We start from the raw sequence: 15,543 nt of genomic DNA, 5'->3' as shown, positions 1-15,543 counted from the left end.
ATGACGGTGCCCATCGAACAGTACTTATTATTTATGCGTCTCGATAAATTTTTACTAGAAGCGTCTGTGACATAACCAAAGTTACATAGAAAAAAAAACAGTGACATTTACGATGCAAAAATTGTTATTTGAATTTCAAGTATCTGTATAACGTAGCATTATTTATATTATTCCGCACAGAAATATCCCAGCATTTTTACGTAATAATAAAAAAAAAGATCAGGTTCGAATGTAAACGAGCTAATTTGCCTATGGTGTGCAAAAGTGTACTTGATTTTTAAATTAAAAGCATCTAAATTACAAAATACCGTTCGTGTGCGATATTCCATTTCACGATCACATGTATCCAAAAGTCACAATGAAAAAGAATCGAGAATCCCAGTTCTAAGAACATTGGAAATGTGTACGTGACCGCAATCACGTTTACCTAGAGTTTGGATTGTGGTCTAGAGTATTCCAAATAGGTTGGACAACTCGGTGTGAACCGAGCTTTAAAGGATCGACGAAAGCATGCTGTAAGCTCTTGAATAGATTCAATCGCCGGGAGTGTCTTCTCGGAAGTACTCGGATGCATTTAAATGCCCCTGGTCAAATAAACAGGCCGCCGGTTGAATACCGATCGTCCGGCCGATATGATTTTTGCATTTGAATGCCGCGATCGCTTCCGTTTTATGACGTGCATTCGCCCGTTGATAATTACTCGTTTAATTGCATTTGCTTTTTCTCAAACACTCTATGAATCTTTAAATGTATACGATCTTCTTACTTGTATTACTTTATGGAAATATTACGCATGGAAGGCCCGTTGAATTGTTTTAATTTTTAATCATTGTCTTAACCAACCGTTATTTTACTAACAAGCATATTTGCAACTTTATCGCTTCTAAAGGAAAATCGTTATTTTTTTCATTTTTCGTTCAAAATAATAACGAGTATAGTAATAATAGGTTATCCTCTGGCCATTATTTTTAAGCTTCAACAGAGATATATTTTACGTAAGAGAAGCACAAAAAAACCAGATATTCTAATATTTTCAATGCTAATTAGCTCCAGCTGTTTAACGTTAATAGCTACCGAGTCTGTTCAAAGTAATTCCACGAATACGATTAGTAAAAGTCCTCTGGTTTTTCTACGAATCAATTTACACGTATCAGCGTTCTCTCTTGATAACGGGATTTCCTAGGTTTCATGAATAAATAAAATACGAATCTGCCCAAAAAAAATGTACTTAACTCAAGCGATTTACGATGACAGAGGCGACCTGAGCCTTAATCGTCTAAGACAAAGTGGACAAAAGTAGCGGAGCAAGAGAGGCGAATAGTTGCATCCGGTGATTCGCGATACCGGAAAAAAAAAGCGAGATCGTCACGTTGCCACGGCTGTGAGACGAATAGAGAAGTGGCTGAGCTGAGTAATCGATAATACTTGTCAGGCAACGAGGAACAATAATGACAGGCGGCTGCCTCTGATCGATCATAAACGTGCAGTTTCAAGGATAATGCCTTGAAGCGTTTCGCGGGTCTTTGCCAAGGACACGATTGCCAGCGTACCTTTGAATAGGATTGCATCATAATCCTCGCACCTGTACGGTTCATCGCGATGTCTGACGAGGAACTTTCGCGAGAAACACGGAAAAATACGCGAGCCTCGAGCATCTTTTCTCTGAAAGCACTGAATACGTTGCGGGTTTCATCAGTGGAACAGACGAATGTTGGAAATTTACGGAATTCTATTTATAGGAAGGAACTTTATTTCGGTTATTTGAACGCGAATTCCTATTGCATGAAAGAAAAATCAATATGATAACAGCGAAAAGAATCGGTATTCTATGTGATTAGTGGATGGACTTAAAGGATAGTGCAATGTGACTCGTAGACTTTTCGTCTGTTTGCGCAACACAGCAGGGGAGTAACAGGATGTAGGTTTAAAGAAAGTCGTAAATTTTGTTTAACTTTTAAATGCCAGGGGTGAAACTTCAAAGAAAAATGAAATAAAGATACTCATCCTGGTCTGATAGAACGGTAGCACACTCTACAGTGTTGCATGTATTAGATACGTACTATGTATTGGAGTATACTTTTTCTGATCGTGACGCAGATACTATTTACGACTTACGATCAGTGTCATTTAGTTTCCCTTCTACATTGTATTCGTTGAAAAATATTGCCATCGTAATCAGCGCATTAATGCTAACTAAATGCATTATCTCTCTCTTTATATTTAACAGAGAAACTCTTAGATAATGAGAGTTCCACAAAACATGCGAGACGCGTAACAGTTCAAGATCTATTTTGACTCGCAACGAAGACAAAACTTTCACCGGCAAAGCTACAGGCGAAAAGAAAATTGTGAGCAGGATCTGGTATTTCAAGAGAAGAGAGCTTTGTTTCTCGTAAGCCAGAAGATCCCGGTGAAAAGCGTAAATATATAGTTGGACGAGGTAAAATGAAAAACAAACTCTTCGTTTGACGTAATGCCACGTGGTAACACGCGCGATGCACATCGTCGGGGAGTCGTATCGTGTAAAAGAACGCGTTCACAGAAACGAAATTTACGAGGGTCGAGGAGAGACATGTGCGCGCGGAGCTTTCTTTCGGTGGAAGTATAGGGAACCAGAGAGAAGGGTGGAAAAACGTGGGAGCACCATCAACACCCATGGTATGTGTACAGTGCATAGTGACTCGATGCCAGAGACAAAAGAACTCGCGGGGATACGACATCGTTAAAGAACGCCTAGGAAAAAAATAACCAGCTGACGGAATAATAAACTGAAACTATCCGTACAAATATAGAGCACGGCCATTAAATTCGTGGAAGAACAAATAAATGCATTCTACGAAAGCTCCAGTATTTATTCATAGTGGTGCTAGTTCCCAGTTTATTTTTCGATAATAGCACCAGTCTTCAATTGTAAATAACTTTTTTTTTTTATGTACATCTGGTACGATGCACACGCTGAAATGCTATATGCAACGTAAATAGATCGCAAAGGGAAAGTCACGATCGAGACAAGCCAGAGATAAGACATTGAATTAACGGTAATTATTTCTTGTCTAGCTGTATTTTTAACGATGACGAAACGATAGAAATGACAGAAAGGAATCGATAAAAATAGACTCGGACGATAACGCATTCACGAGAAGTATCATCGAGACTCGCGATCTCATTGTGTACAATTTATCGTGACATCTGCTATCTGCACAAATACACGGCAGTTAGAGCCCAAAACCGTGGCCATGTAGACGATATTATAATAAACATTCTGATGAAATTTTTCGACGATTTACGTGTTCCCGTGTAATCAACTTTTCCACTAGATACGGGAGGGCGGAGAAGAGACAGACACGATTCTTGCACAATTTCTCTTGTTTTTCAGCTTCGTTCGCATTTCGAACTAGATAAGAGCGAACACGACCATTTTCGCCTTGAAACAGTTTGTCCTTCTGTCCAATCACGTACATGTACACGGATGCGTTCAGTTCGCGATCGGTTATATGCTATCGGTCGTATATGCAATTTGAAAAATAAAACATCGTAGGCGACGAACATCACCGTGGAAACGTATACGAACACACGTGTGTCTGTCATTTGCATTTATACTATACAGATCGTATTCCGGCACCATCGTTTTATATTCGCCACAGTAAAAAAGCATACCGTTTCACCGTTTCGTCGTTTTCTTTATTATTCGACACCATAAAAAAAGATCTGCCTTCCCTCGCGTCAGATTAGATAACCACGATTCAACGTGATCCAACGACAGTCCGTGAAAAAATCGTCGGACATAAATATGTTATTTTGCAAAAACTTGTAATTCGAACTATTCTCGAGTTAACGTCCATCGAATTTGACTGAGACATTTTATTCAAGTATATAAACAGAGTGAACGTTGCGCGAAGAAGCTGAAGATCGTATTTACGGACGACCACTTATTTCGTGTTATGTTAATGTCCATTGTGTCGATGTAAAAATGCCACGTTATTTTTTTCCAACTCCATCAACCCTTACCAACTGGACGGTTATTTGGGAGCAGGCTAAAGTATGGTAAATTATAGCGTTTCCTAAGAATAAAGCAAACGTGTTTTCAATGACCTCGATTCTTCACATTTTTTCCCCTCTTGCAGGAAAATATCGGTATTGAATTACACGGCGGCCACTATAATATTTACATGTTGGATATGCGATTGGAAAGCAGTGTGCAAACATGTTCCATTCTATGGTAGCAAATACGAGAGAGGAACGCCACGGAAATACTCGCACTATTAGCGTTACACTATCAGCAAACAGTGATTATTATTTTGATACGCTCGATGAAACCCATGTTTAATTAATTACATAAACTATAATAAACGATTATATTACGTTATTTCATTGATTCGAGACGTTATTAAATGAATATTTGAGTGAAAAAAAAAGTCGCCCGAACAGGGACTCGAACCCTGGACCCTCAGATTAAAAGTCTGATGCTCTACCGACTGAGCTATCCGGGCGCTCTGGAAGAACCGTAGCTATGAAAAGAACATGTTCTTCGAGTCGTATTAGAACTTGGCTCGATATCTTCATGGTACAAAAGTATAAAAGAATTTTCGCCCGAACAGGGACTCGAACCCTGGACCCTCAGATTAAAAGTCTGATGCTCTACCGACTGAGCTATCCAGGCGATGGAAGCGATACTTCCTACAGTATTTTAAATACACATATAACTTCTTTCAAACCGACCCCTATAATAATCTTATTTTGATAATTATAAAATTTTCATTAACTTTTTTTCAACTAAAAATATTTTTCATAGTATGAAATCATATAGGCAAACATTAGTCATCTTTCCAGGTAAAATAAGATGTTACAATTTTAATGGCTGAATCAACGTCGACTGACTTAATATTTATAGCATTATGATTTATCACGATGCATTCATCGGTGCTGGAATATAAATCGAAAGGTCTAGATATCAGAAAAAAAACGTCACTTCGCGGAGGATAATTATAAACCAAGCAAGATAATATTATTTTACCCCTTCGACTCGAACAAACGCTCGCTCGCCGACGAGTAAAAAAAGAAAGGAAATAAAAATAAGGAACATTTTTTCCACGCGTGTAATTGCTTAAGATGGACTATTATTTCGCTTTACGATGTAGTTAGCAGTTAAAGAGACGATGAAACTAATTGCGGCGCAATCGTGGCAAAATATTAACGCACAGCTTGCAGAACTTTATCTTTCTCTACGCGCGCCGATAACGAAAAAGCGAGTCGAGGATCGTGACAGATGCGTCCGTATACCTGTTTTCTTAGCAAACAAAAGATTCTTTATAAGGATTGGGCGATTTATGTCGAGATAATTAACCGCCTACCGAGTTCCATCACTCTTGTATTGTAGTTTCTTCCTTGAAAAATAAAAAATAAAAATCAACCAGTCAACAACTTCGCACACAGAGAACTTTTTGTACTCAGAGTTATAAATGTTCGTCGATTCAATAACTGTACAATGCCTCTCTTCTTTCTTTTACATTTTATATCAACAAAAATAGTACGAAATTTAGTTCTTTGCATTATCAATGCCGCTATAACAATGCCAATGAAGTGTAAAGGGTTAACCAAACGAATATTAACCAACCACCTAGTAACGACATAATAATATCGTTTACCTGTGGCAGCCGATCAAAGAGGCGAAATTAATTTGATCGAACAGATACTATCGAGAAAATTGCCAACGCCAGACCCACGGAGTGGAAAATCCGTCGACCAAAAAATCTTGGTCCACGATAAACGCAGCGAATAATCGATCTTTTCCTCTTCGTTTCTTCTTGTAAATTACACCGTTGGAAGTTTCGTTCGTTGAAACAATAATTCTTAACCTTTATTGTTAACCATAAAGTAGCAATAAGATTAAACTATCAGTACTTGCTGTATTCAATCTTGGGATATAAGGACGAAATTGAAGCTCGTTTGTTGTATCAGTGAACAAACGGATTATCCATTAACTAGCTGTCTACGGCTTAACTTTAGTTCCGAGACATTTTTCCACGAACTGCTTCGTAAGTTTTCCGCGACATTTCTCCCCACTATGCTAACGTTATATTCTCCTAATCGTCGCTCGTTTCGACAAGGAAAGTTTGCTGAACGTCACGTCGTAATCACTGTAATTGATGTATGATTCCTAACAAATTACTTATTTCAACCTCGACTTCACTGATTATCGTTGCCCTTGTTTTTAGTATTTTTGTTTTCGCGCACATACACTTGGAAAGACATTACGATACCACAATCTGTATCCTGATAACAAAGATACGAACACTGGCATGATATTATATTCCTTTTACGAAAACATCAGGAAAAATATGTTTCTATTATTGCGATAGGAAAAAGATCGTTTCGCAGAGAGAAAGGAAATTGGATCTGGTAAAAGGGCTAAGAACGAGTGGAAGAATCTGCATCGTCAAACATGTATAACGCATCTATACACACCACTATTATACCACCGTCCATCAAATCGTCTAACAAGCAACAAAACCTCTAGGTTCTAGATTGTAATCCAGAACTTTCATTCCTGTTACTTTGTAGCAATCATATGGTAAACTCGAAGTATTCAAGGAAACTGGCCACCGGTGCATAAAAAACACGACAGAGTGTGACCGGTGTAGCGATCGGTTCGTCGTTGCAATGTTGTTTCGTGCAATTGACTTTGTTCGCAGCAGTGAACCGATTACATACTTCGAAACCCATGCCTTTTTTCTTCCATCTCGTTGTTTCTACAAGCTTTAACAACTGCCATCACGACGAACCTTTTTGGACTTTACAAAAACGAATTTCCTCACCAATCGTTGGTCAGAGCTTTGCAACGAGAGCCAAACTAATCATCCAGGAAACGCGTCACGGTTCAGGTGGTTGTATCGATTCCAGCGAATTTTTAAAGATTCGCGCGGATGATTTCAACGAAATTGATGGAGAATTGAATCGTCAAAACGTTAAAGGACGTTTTGTAGGTACAGTGGTTCGTGAAAATATCTCAAGTCTCGCCATAGAAAATTTTTATTTCCTATTCGATATTTATAAATCATTTTGATATTTAATTAACATCGTAACCAGACACGACTGTTGTGATTACATTGGTAAAATTTAAAGCTTGTTTGAAAACTGGAAGCTTCTAAAAAATAGTTCCTCGTTTTCCCCGAAGAACTCGTTTAAGTTGTGTGTGTCATGTCTGGAATACATGTGTGATATGGTTGTGCGACGATTCAGGGTCGTCGTCCAGCGGAGACGAGGAGGTTTCTCGAAGAGTACGGCCTCTTGGCTTGGAGCCATTAACTTCCCGATGTGTCAAGTTCTCAATATTAGAAGTTACGCGCGGATCTACGGACCACCTTTGTTTCGTGACGATTGACGACTTCGCTTGAAATTTGCTTTCCTACGCGTTTCGAGAAAGCGCGCGTGCAATCACAGTTACACCCGCATCTAAAATAGAATCGTCATTTCTTAAGCCTGCTTTTCTCAAGCTTCTGTCTTAATCTCGATCTCTCACTTTGTTTTGGCAAACCGACAGATAAACGACGTTATAACAGAGGGCTGAGACAATCTTTAGCGTAAAATTGAAATAAGGCAAGGCATCAAGCACATGAACAACGATTTTCAAATATACGATTATAGTATGAAGTCTGTTCTAATAATTTATTCGAAACAAACTGCAATGACTTTAAAATCAAATGGCTTTAAAATCTAAGTAAGATTTTACGATTGCCTGTATACAATATACTAAGCTCTTATTTCTTAACCTATTTTTTTTTTTTTTTTAACAACGATGTATTTTTTTTAACGTCGACGCAATAAAAGATTCTAATATTAAAAAAAATCATATGAAAATTCCATAAACGAAGAATCACATCTATCACAAGTTCGTGATAATTAATTCCAAAAAAAAATATTGTTTCCCTAACTGCATCATTCGTCGAAAAGAGATATGTAATATCTGAATGAACGTAAAATCGTTAATCTCTTTCCGAGAACTTTAAGTGACAAAATTTCGATTACACGTGTAATTTCCGTTTAGCGCAACTCGTCACTGTTGCAATCGAATAAAGCAACAATGTTCCAATAATCTGGTCGCGACGCCTACGATGATGTGACACGTACTATATATTATACATATGTCGTCGGGATTATATCTTTGTTGCGTACGATATTACGTCAGCAGTGAATTTCATCAAGGAACGTTGGAAACTCGTTCTCGCGTTGGCTCATCGTCGCTTTAAACAACGATTTCCCGGCCATAACAACAGAGGAGGCCGATAGCGCACGATGCACCGTGATTCGTTAATTTATTACTGTTTATGCGACACACAGGACATTAAGTTTATCAATCGTGGCCGTGGGAAGGATGACTAGATCACTGAAGCATCGAATCAATCGTCGAAATCGACAGTTTTCCGCTGTCGTTATGTATACGTGTGTCTGAACACGTCCGCAACAATCATTCACAATAGCGATATTAACAATTGATCGATGAGCATCGACGATCTCTCACACACGAGTACAAACGAATATATACATACTATCGGTCAAGAGGTTTGAACTACTATGAATTTCATGAAACTTAAAAATTTTATCTGTTAACTGGGAAAAATCAGTTATGTCGTCGCTCGAATTTTTAATCGTTTGCAGACAATATTATTAATTTAGGAATTCTCTTTTTCTTACCTGGCAGCTCATCATATCGCGAAATGGATGTCTGTCGCTTATCGACTACCAGCAAAATTCGCGTGACGTGGCGAGATCTTATCGATCGTGAATCGTATCGAAGATCTATTAGAAGCTCGTAAATACGAGCTACGTCTGCGTGTACGTCGAAAAGTTCGGTGATTAACCTAGAAAACCCGATGATCGTGCAACGACCTGCGAATATACTCGCGGCAAAAGACGGGGAAAGAGCGAGACACAGAGAGGAAGAAGAAGGGGAAGCAGCCTGTTTCTAAGAATCCCAACGTGCTAGCAAGCATCCCTTGGAAGCTTGCCAGTATCAACCTATCGCAAATATAGGTAGTTAATGCTGGCTTCACACCGAATCTCTTCAATTTTGCGTGAGAAAATTCATTTTACCGAGATGTCCCTAAATCTTTTGATTTCTCCATTTTTAAATCCTTTCTTGCGTATCCTGTCGTGCATCCTTTGTCTCGATATCTTCGACAGATGATTTTTTGTATTTCAGTCGTTGTTAGTTCTAACGTTAACAACAAGAAGCAACCTTTAAATGACATTAAATAAGGAGTAATGATTCTTTCAATTGATCGTGATAAGAGCAATATTATCGACTCTCTAATATCTCTATTTTGTAGAGATTATTCATTTAATTATTTGTCGGGCGATAAGAGAATAGATATAATTAGTCGTAATTATATATCCTCGTGTGTAGAATATCTTTACCCTTATTAATTCCTTAATTCCTCGCGTAAACCTCCGTAAACGCATCAAGTATTAATTATCAAGACTATAAAATTCGACGAGTAATTCCAAGTTGCAGATAAATTCGCCAACAATTTCCGATCGAACGTGCTTCCAATTCCCAAGGTAGCCCGGCTAGCTCAGTCGGTAGAGCATGAGACTCTTAATCTCAGGGTCGTGGGTTCGAGCCCCACGTTGGGCGGATACCAGTCTTTTTTTTTCTTTTTCTCAAAAAACACACAAAACTAACGACATGTATACTCGAGATTTAACTCCACAAGTCTATCTCGAAAGAATTAAGCATCCGATAAGGGTCGTGGGATTTTTGCACGCGCACGAAACCGAAATCATGTCGGAAATTTTTCCCGTTTCAAGGTACAAGTCGCTCGAAGAATGTAAATAATCGAAATCTTCGCGTAATCTTATCAGAATCAACAGACTAATGGATTCGCAAAGCTACGAGAGAGAAAGAGAGAGAGAAAGAGAGACGTAGAAGGGAGGAGAGGAAAAGGAGAGAGGGATAAAGAGGAGAGAGAGAGAAAGAGGGAGAAAAGCACATCAGACACATCACGCCGTGACAAATCCGATTTCGTTCGAACGAAATAACCAGACACGATGACGTGACGTAACGTCACCTTCGTGTAGACGAAACCACAAATTCGTTGCTTCCTTTAAATGGCTCCCCTGGTCCGGTGCCTGCATGTCATCCGGCAAACCCTCCTATTAGAAGTCCCCGGGGTGAATTCAAGTTTTCAAAGGCCTGTTGCCCGTGGTGGGGATTAGAGGCAAGTGAAATTCGTCGGACAGGTGCGCTCGTTGGTGGAAAAATCGTTGCGAGGGCACAAAGAGAAGGAGAGGATAACGCGGAGAGGAGGAGGCGAGATCGAAACGTGCAGAATAGACAGGCCGAGGTGCCAGGTGTTTCTGAAAGTTATTTTCGAGTGCAGTTTCGATGAGAGTGCAGAGGGGGATAGGGCTGGTCCGCGGAGTCGTGTATTTTTAGGTGGTGCACGGCATGCGGCACACCACCGCAACGTTTCGACACGACCCGAAATAAAGTGTTTATCGAACGACACGGTAGATCGCAGCCGGCACCACTGCCTTTCGTCCCTGGCCAGCGAAAGTAGATCGGTTTACGGGACACGTACGGGAGACAATGCGTAATTAATAGCCCGTGGTTCCTTCCGTTTCCGATCACCACTCTCTGTCTCTGTAATAACGTCAATCTAGCTGGGAACGCGTGACTCTAATTGCCGATTCCGACTGTATTGGTTGGAGAATGCGAGGGATGTGCTATGGAATATAATTGATTAGTTGAATAGTTGATTATTACATTTGAACCCTAATAAACCTAAGGACCCACCATAAACTTACGCTTTTAGTTTACCTTTTGTCTTGGTATTCATAACTAACTTCTATCAACCTTGAAGGAATCATCGTTCCTGTAAGTGTTATCGGTTTATGGATGGTCCCTGGAACAGTCCTTAGGTTTATTATGCATTCGTACTAATTACGGAAAAAGCGAATATTTCCCTAACGGGAAAGCTGGTTTTTTCCATGAACAGAGAACAGTCACTACAGGTCAAACTCTGTCTCAAATTCTCTTCCTCGAGTCACATCCGTCAATCATTCTGTGTCTTACATCACCCCTATTATCTTAACGGAAATCAGGAGATCGATCACCTCGTGGTGTCGATTATTATAATCGTAGCGGAAATTTACGACTCCCGTTGACGTGATATCTCGCGAACGCGTCTCCCCGCGATTGGTTGAACAAATAGCATGCTACCTATACGGATATATTCGATTTTTATAGTTTGGGAAACAGAACGGCCATTTACTAACCAAATGATTGATACAAACTCCGAATATGTATCTATATACAATGTACATTTCCAATCGTTGTTTATCGAAGTCTGTCATTGATTACAATACGTAATCATCACCTTAATAGCCACCTTGATAACGCTGTTTTCTTGTCGTGCACCGATTATGACAGTACAAAGTAACAGTCTAAGATTAACTCGAACACCGTCGCGATTAAATAGTCTAGCTAATAATGCTCGTGATCTATACATAACTCGAGCAGTTATAACTTTCATACTATACACGTAAGAAGAAAACACGCGGATATTTCGGTTTATAGTTCGATTGGTAGAACAAGACGAAATTGTCTATGAAGCGGAACAGCTATGTTTACGATGTGAAACGGTTTAAATCGAAAAGCGAAAGAGAACGAAACAGGGAAGACGATCTGTCAGAGAAGACAAATTTCACGCGCGTGTCTCGTTCGATCGCTCCAAGAGATACAGAAGATAGAATATCAAGAGTATGTTGAAGTAAAAGATGATCTTGCTTCGATAAAGAGTGTTGGCGTACTTTATACTGAATTTATCGCGGATTGGCAGATTTCATAGGTGAGAGGAACCCGGCGGGTGAGTGCCAATGGGGGCCGCCACGGAATGGACACGTGATAATGCCAACAGGGAGTGTAGGTAAACGCACGTGCGACACGTAAAGACGAGCGGCGAGAACGCGGGATCCAAAGTAGTGAGACGCGTTATAAACGCGTCCGAGTACAGCTATTTTGCGACTGGCCTAATTCTGACGTGGGAGACTGTTTGTCGACAGATTTTCGTCGAATTAAATTCGGATAAATGTCTATCTACCTACATAATATATACAGTCGTAGAAGAATTCTACGTTACATTTACAATTTCAGTTCCGTCACTTTTGTATTTATCTACGAATACAATAACTTACTAACTAACAATTGAAAAGCTATTACGAGATAGATTGCAGACTACAGAGTTTTATCACGTAAACAGCTTTTACGATCTTACGTCTAAGAAGAGAAATGTCTAGTTCATTTTACTACGTTTTTTTTAATTTTGTGCGGAACTTGACTTGTTGTATTATCAAAATTTTCCCTATTACGGTACGACAATTTCTTGTCGTATAATTACTAACTCGTATAATTACTAACTTACAAAATTCCCTAAAAATATTTATTCAATAGAAGCAGGTCCATTAAGTAGTTTGTAAACAACAACCAATCCAAGCTAATGGTAGTAAAACAAACAATCTTAAATTTCAATGTTTGAACAAAATAAATAACGTAGTAAAAGCATCCACCTGAACAACCAAGAACTGGCTGCCAACAAGCTTGAAAACAGTCGAGTAACTCAAAGGACGGTAATAAATTCGCAAGATGTCTACTTTTGAGGACAGCTCGCGAATTCACCCGCAAGATTTAACCGCGGGGCTGAATGATTCGTGGAATCTTCGGTATTTGTTTTAAATAGAACGCAGCCTGAAAATAGTCGATATGTTATTCGAATAAGTCTGTATAGCGCGCGGTCACTAACGTAACGAGGGCTTTCCGTTCCGTGATCCTGTTGGATGGACTCCATTGTCGCGTATATTCGGCCCTTGCCGTCTGAGAAATTGTGCTGCTGAAATATTGCACGGCACGTTTCCAAAACTCGAATGCGCCCGTATTCGCGTGTACTCTCAAAAAGCATCGCGTCACACGCATACGTGACTACCGACAACGAGCAAAACACGCTGCGTAATAATAGAACCGAGGAAGATTGATTAATTTTCGACTCGTTTAGAGACCTATCGGTGCCATAAATCGATATAAAGTAACTCACGAAAGTATTTCAACCATTACCGAGACTTTTTCTGAACCTATATATTATATGTAATATATTACATGTAATATATTATATGTAATTTATTATATGTAATATATTATATTACACGAGCTTCTCAAAAGTCAAACATGGGTACACGAATAATGTTCAATTCTCAAAGAGCAAATTACTTGCTTCAAAAATTATTTTCTTCATTACATAATAGCAAACTTAAAAAATAGCGTTTGCGAAACGTCATCACTTTTTTCTGCTTTTTAATTTATGAAATTGCTCGATCGACTTCTGAACGGCTCGTATATTCACAAAACGATGACCTACGATGACCAAAAGATACTCTTGCATAGTCAAGACATTGCTGCACATTTGAAAAGGCACTGCACGTGGTCGAAAATTCGATTAGTCATAATGCAGCAGAGTATGAATCATAGTTGCGGTTGTTTCACGCTCTTCTAATCGCGGCTATAAAACGAAATATGTCGAAAAAAAAAAAGAAAAATGAAAAATAAAAGATTCACAGAGGAAAGAAGGAGAAGCGGTACTCGGTTGGTTACCAGCGACCGAGTGACTCATCGGCAACAACTCTTCTTCGCGCAATGTTATTTCAGCGTCGACCGAGCGAAATGATAGGAGTGAAAGTGCTATTAACGCGATGCGTATCGCTCGATGCAATTGTTAATTAACCACGCCAGCGTCGACCGGCCGCGCTTCGTGTGCGGCTGAAAAAAAATCCATCTGAGTCACTTTTAATTGGGAAAAGCCGGTCGACGAATCGATCTCTCCACGGTCCTTCGTTGCCATTCTTCACGCGAATTTTTCTGCTGAGTTGAAGAAATTTTACGCGAATCTCACGAACGATCGAAACACTCAGAAATTCGATCGTCAAGTCCATATGACATTGATAAAGGTTTTTCAAGAGTTCAAATACTTCTGCAGTACGATACTTGATCTTAAGACAATCGTTAAAAATATGCGGACACAAAATTACACGAGTACACATACAACTGTTACAATATGCGATGTTCTACTTATTTTCAGCAACTTAATTGATCAAGAAGCGTCGCGTCGTTTAAATGTTCTGTTAGAAACAAGTTGTTAATGTGCGATACATCACGACTTGTATTTACTTCGATTTTGTTGGCAATCTAAAGCGAACTGTTGGCTAAGATAGTTCGAGTACTCAGAAATTAGCACTATTTTAACAGTAATTGTTCGATTTCGCCGATGCAACTCGATGTGTACATTGTTGTTTTCGTACAGCGTGTGTTTGACGTCAAGAGACTGTTTGAAAATACGATCCATTTAAGCGCTTCAAAATACATTCCACTTGACTCAAGATTTCAAACATAATATCTATACTTTCGAACGCCTCGTAAAGTTTAGAAGATTTATGGATTATTATTCTGGTACAATAGCCAATATGTGCTGTAATATTTCCTTTTTCGTTTCATAATTGCAGCCAGTCTTTTTTAACATCGATTCATGTAAACAGCATAAAAAATTACCATAACATGTTTCGTTCATAATTACAAATCACGTAATAAGGCCTCAAGTTTCTTTTACGATTTTATTAAATCAGAATCTTTACCGTGTATCTCTGAATAAAACACGTCAAAAGCTTCTTTCCGTTGTTTCGCTATTTTATACATTTTCATTATTTTCTCGACGGTGCGAATAATTTCTGTGTATGTAAATGTATGTGATTGTATATCTCTACGACTTACATCGTACTCGTATGGATGCAACCTTTTTTTAACTTGACATGGGATTTGGAATGCAATAAGAATGCCTACGTATATCAATAAGACGATATATCGATAAGAAAACATAATAAAAATTAGAAAACACGTAACTTTCGAGTTACAGCGTTATAGAAGCGTCATAGAGCGAAATATCAGGAGACAGATGAAAAATGTGCGGAGAATCACGCGAGATCCTAAACTCGGGCAGTGGGTAATTATAATTTGCCGTCATCCTGACGAATCTAATGATTCTCGAAATTGTTTCGCAACACGTGGGCATAAACAAGCCAAAGATATCGTCCGACGTTAGCTCATACGCGAAGGTAAAGATAGAACCTCCTCGTTTCGCGTTTGCATCGTTCGCGACTGTATAATAAGTGGCAAAGGTGTCTTATTTTGGAACACCGGGTGGATGCCGCGAAGAGAAACCAACCAAAGCCATTCGATGCGGCCGATCATCGACTGTTTCTCGTAAAATCTCGACATCATCGACATCGCCGATAAACCGTCGCGTCGTGTCGATCGAAACGGGCCATCGCGGATCTCTCCTGTTTATTGGAACAATTCCAAAGACATTTCCGTTTTGGCCGAGTACAGTAAATCTTCATGCTGTAATATTCGTATAACTTTGCGACCCGTGCAACTTTGTTTACAGCTGTGTTCCATCTGGATCTGTTCTCCGCGAAATATTTGGAATTTTTTTAATGCGAAAC

The 15,543-nt window shown here is 39.2% G+C and overlaps 1 protein-coding gene, 1 long non-coding RNA gene and 3 other non-coding genes across 7 annotated transcripts in view; 2 read left to right on the top strand and 3 right to left on the bottom strand.

Moving 5' to 3' along the window:
- Positions 1 to 15,543, bottom strand: part of LOC122566727 (sestrin-1) — a 148,807-nt gene that overhangs the window by 59,149 nt on the left and 74,115 nt on the right. The gene's annotated exons all lie outside the window — the stretch shown is intronic.
- On the top strand, positions 2,285 to 4,292 carry LOC122566732. Its single transcript, XR_006316613.1, has 3 exons — positions 2,285 to 3,038; positions 3,871 to 4,044; positions 4,125 to 4,292. It is a non-coding gene; the product is annotated as an uncharacterized LOC122566732 (long non-coding RNA).
- Trnak-uuu lies at positions 4,418 to 4,490 on the bottom strand. Its single transcript has one exon. It is a non-coding gene; the product is annotated as a tRNA-Lys (tRNA).
- Trnak-uuu lies at positions 4,588 to 4,660 on the bottom strand. The gene has a single exon. It is a non-coding gene; the product is annotated as a tRNA-Lys (tRNA).
- Trnak-cuu lies at positions 9,562 to 9,634 on the top strand. The gene has a single exon. It is a non-coding gene; the product is annotated as a tRNA-Lys (tRNA).

This window comes from Bombus pyrosoma, linkage group LG4 (genome assembly GCF_014825855.1).
Source record: "Bombus pyrosoma isolate SC7728 linkage group LG4, ASM1482585v1, whole genome shotgun sequence".
NCBI lineage: Eukaryota > Metazoa > Arthropoda > Insecta > Hymenoptera > Apidae > Bombus > Bombus pyrosoma.
The sequence above is the reverse complement of the archived record's forward strand: the minus strand, read 5'-3'. Positions and strand labels throughout refer to the sequence as shown.